The sequence below is a fragment of the Scophthalmus maximus genome, chromosome 7, assembly GCF_022379125.1.
Source record: "Scophthalmus maximus strain ysfricsl-2021 chromosome 7, ASM2237912v1, whole genome shotgun sequence".
Lineage (NCBI taxonomy): Eukaryota > Metazoa > Chordata > Actinopteri > Pleuronectiformes > Scophthalmidae > Scophthalmus > Scophthalmus maximus.
The window spans coordinates 21233262-21240842 of record NC_061521.1 but is presented as its reverse complement, the minus strand read 5'-3'; positions in this window follow the sequence as shown (position 1 = coordinate 21240842).

The window sequence follows — 7581 nt, the reverse complement described above, 5'->3', positions numbered from 1 at the left end:
ATCAAGATGAACTACAAAAACCTCCATCCAGTAGTCTTCAGATTGTGTTTTACCACCGTGGGAGGTCAGATGCAAATTATTCATATGATACGGTAGCTGACATGATGACGTGCGTCTCTTCTGGGTCATGTTCATACTCTTCTACTTCTTCTACTTGTACTTCGGATTGAATCGTTTACGTCCGTGCGCGGCGCGTCACGTTAAATACCGCCGCCGCAAGGAATTGTGGGGCGTCTTTATCTCCTTACTGTCACGTAGGAAGGTCCAGTGTACCGTTTGATAAAGGATATAGGAGGGGAAGCATTGAAGCCCCTTTCCTATGCATTTAGAGAATCCGAACAGCTCTGATTATGGCTGCTGATCAAAGACTTCCGGGTGACTTCAAGATTTAGGAAACTTCCTAAGCCAATTTGACAACTGGACATCACCCTTGGTCTCCGGAGATCTCGTGTTACAATAACATTGACCCCCCGTGAGTGATTCTGCTCAAATGCTGCAGTGCTTTTGATTTTTTTTTTTTTTAAATGACTGCAGAAGGCTGCATCGCTGTCAGGACTGTTTCATAACTCAAGATAAACGCGTGCGTGTGCCGTTGTATCTTGCATCTGAACGTCTCCTGCTTTCGCGCCGGAGTCTATTTTGAGGCAGAGAGGCCGTTCCCCTCCGCCGCCCACGCCGCTCACCACTTGTTACATTATTCAACAGTGGAGGGTGTGGGCAGACTCTCACCACCAGGCAGTATGAGCAGGAGGAACCCGGGATAGAAACCTGCTCCGATTGATCTTTTACGTTGCCCCGGATTAATTCATCTCATAACCTGGATGCTCTTGTTAGATGCACGTGTGTCGTGCATGAAAATAAGGAGAGGCTACGTGCATTGTGTGGACATGCACTGAATGTGTTTGGGGGGATAAATATGCTCTGTGGTGCTGCACCGTCAGAGACGTGCTCGGATACATAGTGACTTTGGCATGTCAGCATGAAAACGAGGTCAAGCCTCATGTGCAGGTGGCAACCCACTGTCAATCGTCGCCCAACGGTTTGTGAGCCGCTGTTTATGAAACCTCCAGGTTTTGCGTTTTGGCCGGCGCCATCTTTGGCCGGCGCCAGTGGGTGGGTCTGACTGAGAGCTCGTCGTGCACGTCGTCCTATACCTGCAGCCTGCACCAGTTGGACGACTCTGTGGCTGTCAGTCACGTTGCACCCACAAGCCAAATGCATACAGGGCCATATCGCCTATTTTACTTTGAATGGGACCACGATTGAGCGATTGAGACTATAACCTCCTCAGGGAAATATTTACGGACGTTGTGAACTAAGTGAGAAAATGAAGTCGGGCCATTTTTCTCATAGACCTCCCTAAAAGCTAAAGACAGACTTCTTTTTTGCAACCAGGGGAGTCGACCTCTGCTGGTCATTTGAGAGATTACAGGTTTTGGCGTCACTTTCCAGAACCGGTGACTTCATCCATATTTCTATAAAGTCTATGCTCTTATGTTGAAGTTCAGCAGCAGGTATACATCATCTAGGGACCAGGAATGTATAAAAAGGTCATATTGTAGCAATCCATCTGAAAGCTGTTGAGAAATTTAAAATTGGAATCCCTATAGAGCCTATGTCGCTAGCATGGTCCAAAAAACCCCCCACCACCAAGCCCACAAATTCTGTCTCTTGGCCAAAGCACGAGGATCAATATTTGTGACGCACGAATTTGATAATGCCGTCAAGCATAGTTACCGCTGAGATGTTCTCTGATTTCATTGTAATGACTCTCCTGTAATATACCGCATCGTCTCCCTCTTCGGTCCTCAAGGATCAGAATCTGAGATGCACCGGAATTGCTTTAATCATCTCATTTTCTCTTTGTTTGCGTCGCCCTGATGTGCATCATGTGATCTGTTATCATCACTTTGCTTTGCCGCTGAAAATACCTTGTCTTTTTTGTTTTGGGGTGATAAAACAGCAACGGCTAAGATCAATGGTAATAGTACATTGTCCAGTTACAATAATTGCTTCCTGCTCTGATTTAGCGAGCGGGGATGAGTTCTGTCTGTGTGTGTGTGTGTGTGTGTGTGTGTGTGTGTGTGTGTGTGTGTGTGTGTGTGTGTGTGTGTGTGTGTGTGTGTGTGTGTGTGTGTGTGTGTGTGTGTGTGTGTGTGTGTGTGTGTGTGTGTGTGTGTGTGTGTGTGTGTGTGTGTGTGTGTGTGTGTGTGTGTGTGTGTGTGCGTGTGTGTGCGCGCGTGCGTGCGTGTGTGTGTGACACACTAGCCATTATCTCTGCGAGGGCACCGCGGCGCTGTGAAGCCTAATTAGCCAATTCCGCCCTCTCTCATTTTAACATGAACTCTTTTTGATCTGCAGCCGCACACTTTCAAACCTGGCGGAGGCAACGGGAACAGAAGCAGCAAATGACTTGGACTTCATTGGCGTCGCCGTGCGACCAGAGCGGGGGACAGGGACAACTGTCGAGCGCCGTTTGATCACGAGCTCACGGTTTTCGTCTCGGGCAGCTGTGAAGAAGGTCAGCGCGCCTGCGGTCGCCGGGCTCCGGGCTCCGGGCTCCGGGCTCCGGGCTCGTGCGTTCAATTCGCAGGGCGTCCGATTCACTGTGTCGGCGCCGTCTCTCCTTTGCCGTCGTTTGATTTGGGCTCGAGCGTTCGTTCCTCCCGTGATTATCCAGAGTTCATTCAGAATAAAAACGCGGACCAGATGCCCCCCCCCCCCCCCCGTACAGGTTTACATGCCTGTTGTGACCACGGGGCTTTGGTGGAGAGAGCCGACCGCCGACCACTTTCAAAACGATGCAGTACGCAGCAAAGGAGTCGGTTCGGTGCCGTCGTGTCAGTCGTCAAGAGGAGGGTTTTCAAAATCTGACCCGACATTTTCTTTTTCCCCCAGTCGGATTGCACTTACTCTGTTTCAAATCTGAAGAGCCCCCGTGTCTCACAGGGCCATTGACGTCCTTATAGTGCCAGCATGCATATGAACAGGCAAGGCTCAATCCAGCCTTGGCTGTAGTGACACCTCCGTGGTGCAAATGTGTAGATTTCCACTATTTTCCAACATTTACGGAGTGTAAATATTCTTTTTTGGAACGTTACATTGACTGAAACACAGGAAAATAATAGGATGCCGGATCAAAGGAGGAAGCATGATTACGACGCCGTGTGCACGTCATTCCAGTGTTTCCAACTTGTACATAGTAATGAAACGAGCTTAGAAAGTGATTAACAGTAAAAGCAGCACGAAAGCCAAGGTCCTTCAATCAAGGTCATTATCCTCGCGTAAAGGACATGATGCTTTGTATATATCCTCAATGCGCAGGGTTGTTGTTCACTACCTCTCTAATCACATAATGGCCTCGAGTATTTGTGGCATGCGAGCCGCAAGCGTAGGATTCATCTCTGTTGCTCGTCCGTTCTTTTTTTTTCCTTCTTCCTTCGTACATGAAAGCGGCGTCGAGGTATCGTCCCGCGGCAGGGATTACATTTGAGGCCCGCTGCACTCGCAATTTCCCACATTTCAGTTCTGAGGGATTTGGCCTTGCTATGTCTACCGTCTCCGCGATAATGAAAGTCCTGGTCATCAAAACGGCGGCGACCGCTGCTGCTTTCTCTTTTCTTTGGCAGTTCACTTTGGGGGAGCATGAGTCTGATTGGCCGACAGCTGGTCTGGATTACGCTCTGACCGTGTTTCCTGGGAGTTGTGTGACTTTGTGAGAAACCCCGAGGCCTCAGCTGGGAACCTAGTTCCACTCGGGCGCGAGCCGTCCGTTGCGGAAAGGCTCCTGGTTGGCTGTGGCGCTCGTTGGCTTGCTGCCTGTGGATCTGCGAATGACACAGTGTGCTGTATTTCTGTGCTGTCACAGTGTCAAGTTCAACATCACGCGGAAGAGCAATAGAAGAAAACCCGCAGTCACAGCTAGCTGTCATTACTCTGTTGTAAAATCGACGACGGCTGCCGTTCGTTTACCGTGTCAGGCATGTCTGCTACAAGACAGTGACAGATAATTCGACGCCTCCACCAGAGAATGCCGCGGCAGAATTCCGCCTCATAATTACCACATTTTCAAGTTTTTACACTCCTCCGAGAGAACACATTTCCCTCTTGGAGTACTCGTTGCGAGCATGTGCCCCACGTGTCATCTGCTGAGGGAGGGGGGGGGGGGCAAGTTCTGCAAAGCATATGCTCCGCATTGTGAACATCTTCATACCAGATGCTCTGGCGTCAGCAATGTGGCACGACCTAATATTTCGGTAAATTTTATTATGTTTCCCCTCCGTCGGTTTTCCTCCAACTTTTTCCAGCTGATTCGATTTTGTTTTCGGAAAAATTCGGATGCAAATTGCCCATTCTGCAGAATAATTTTCACCAGGGTAGATTCACAGTAGATTTTCAAGTAGGATCAATACAATATACTGTGTTTATTACTGTGATGTGGATGTCAAGCAGTTTCACAGCATCACGACCTGCTGCGGTTTGAACAACAATGAAAAGTCCACATTATAATGCGACAATCAGTCTTTGTATATATGCATTCGAGCGGCTCAACTCAAATTCGCCCGTCAATCGAACAGTTATCTCGGCTTTCCGCACAGAGGATGAGGCGCCTCGTGGTGGTGTTGAAGTGGAGATTAAAAAGCAATCGCACGCACACACACGCACGCACGCACACACACACACACACACACACACACACACACACACACACACACACACACACACACACACTCTACCTGTCACCTTGTCCAGTCACAGTCGGACCGTGGGCTCACAGTGTGACGGGTACCCAGGTGGCCTCAGTCGAGCCTGGGACTTCATCACATGCTGCTCCTCATTGTGGTGTTATTCCACCGCGAGACACCGCGAAAAACTGGCGTTGCCCTCTTGCTGATAGCTTTCTCCCCCACAATTCATCAATCTCCCTGACAGTTTACAGCCTTCGTCATTCCCCCTCGCCTTCCCACAAACGCGCCGACACGACACGGCACCGCAGCAGACCCGGGACGGCTTCTTATTAAAAGGTGGCTCCCTCTTTCTGCAATTTTTGATGCGAGAACAAATACTTCACAAATTCACGGCGACGTACGAGACCCCCCCCCCCCCAAAAAAAACGGTCGTACTGTACAAAGGCCGGTGCCGTTGTTTTTCCAACATTTGTCTGCGTGTCGTGCGGCTCCATGCGGATTAGAACCTCTGTGCGGCGAGGACGAGGACGAATGTGGCGCGCCAAATGGCGGCCATCAAGAATGATGTGCAGAGAGCAGAAAACACCACTCTCTGTACATCACTTCTTCACATCACATCAGCATTCATCAAAATTGAAAAAAAAAAAAGATCATTACCTTCATAAAAACTCAATAGCAGGTCACACAACTTGGCACATTAGTCGTTATTCAGCTTGCGCAAAGGTGGACGTTGACAGGAACGCTGTTTACATGAAGATGCTGGTAACTATGGTAACGTGGATGACACGCGACAGTCGCCGTGGTGAATTCACAAGTCCCGTCTCCTCAGTGAAGCTGCGGGGGTTGACACACTATCCAGCTCCGAGCCAAACCAGGTCGTGATTTTCTGTATGCGGAAGACGTCACTCTATCATTATCAAGACAGCTATGAAAAAAAAGTGCTAATAAAGAGCGACATTAATATCTCTTTTCAGTGAAAATCACCCGTCCCTCCACGGCGCTAATGGCTCCTGTGCCAAGCTAATGAGAAAGTGAGAAGAGATCATTTCATGAGGACCTCATGAAATGATCCTTTTTTCAAGAAAAATACAGCAACAAGAAAATGAATTCCACCAGAAATAGATGTTCAAAAAGCTGAGTCACCCTGAGCAAAAAACAAAAACAAAACTGCCGCACTCGTCGCCGCTGTCTTTCCCAAAGTCGCCCTGGGTGAGAGAACTGAGGTCATGCTGAGCGGTGAGGTGATGAGGCGTCGGGGGCACGGCCTACGTCCTTCGGTCCGCAGCATCCCACAACATCGGGGGTCACGAGGTGCGAGCGATTTTTCAGTAAAGGGAGAAGTTCCCCGGTGTGAAGACGACGCCGATGTCCAATGGCGTTTCCTGGCAATCATCTTATCCCGACTGAAACTGTGAATACGAATACCGTCCTCCGTGGTTTCATCATCGTCTCAGGACCCTCTCGGGATATTTGACGCATGATGTGTTTCATGAGCGGCCGAGCAGAGGATCATAAAAACAGAGCTGGAGGCAAACCTAAAATACTGTGACGGGGGCAGTGTGCACAAAGGTCAACCGAGTTTGTCTCTTGCTTCTGAGAGAGAGGTGGTGCGAGCAGAGGTGATGGTAAACGGGAATAATAAAGAGGGCCTGTAATGAAATGTCGGTCAGGCTGAAGAGTTTGTGGTCTCAATCGCTATAACTGAAAGTGTTTTTCAATACAGCATGATGGTCATGTTGTAGATTACGATCGCATTCAGAGTAAAATAGACAATAACGCACCGTAGGCATTGGGGGCATGGATACCGCGTGATTGACAGCTAGTATCATCCAATGGGTGCGGGTCGGAGGTGCATGTGGACGTGCAGCTGACAACCCCCTCCCACTTCTGCGGATATGGTTACTTCTGGTTCCAATCGTGGCCAAAAACTTTCTGTTGACTTTTTCCGTTTTGCCAGTGCGTATGACTGATGGTAATATTTCCTTCATTTCCAAACTTGTTGACTGGAGGAGAAGAGGTTGACTGCTCATCTCTTCTCCTGCCTGAAATCATGCAGAAACACAGATCCTCCAAAGCTGCCTCTCCGTGCCGACCTGCTATTTATCGTGAGCTTTCATAATGAAGCTCTTATCGCTCACTCCTTTTCAGTAAGAGCTGTCGTCTGTGTGTGTGTGTGTGTGTGTGTGTGTGTGTGTGTGTGTGTGTGTGTGTGTGTGTGTGTGTGTGTGTGTGTGTGTGTGTGTGTGTGTGTGTGTGTGTGTGTGTGTGTGTGTGTGTGTGTGGGGGGGAAGAATAATAATCGCGCGCGCGGCTCAGTCACAGCTGTTAGTTTTGTTAGCCCTATCATCACCGATCTCCGTCTCATTAAAAAGGAGACAGAAGCCCAGATTGATGTACAATGAGCCTTTTAAGATCATCCACTGAGGCACAAGTGTTCGGATCCCACTGCCAGGCAGACAGCTCGCGGAACATGAATCATACAAATACTAAAAACACAAATAGACACAGAACTTTTATATATATATATGTATAAATAGGATAACCCACACCCAACTTTAAAAAGCTGAAGAACACAGTTGCATAATTAAAGGGATAGCCCACTGTTTAACTCTCTTTGTGAAGAGCTCTACTACCAAGAATTTGTGTCACGCTTCAACACGGTAAATCATTTCTACTAATGTTCACGACATCCAATGCGTCAGATTAATCCAAAAACGCTCAATTCATGTACACACTGGGTCCATGGAATAAAACCAGCGTAAATGAGTATTTATTCAGCCAACATTATGAATGATGGATCGCCTCCGTCAGTGTGTGTGTTGTATGTCATTAATTATTGTCCTTTGATTCTTTCTATTTTTATTCAGCTTGTTTTTCTGAAGCTGATTTGGTT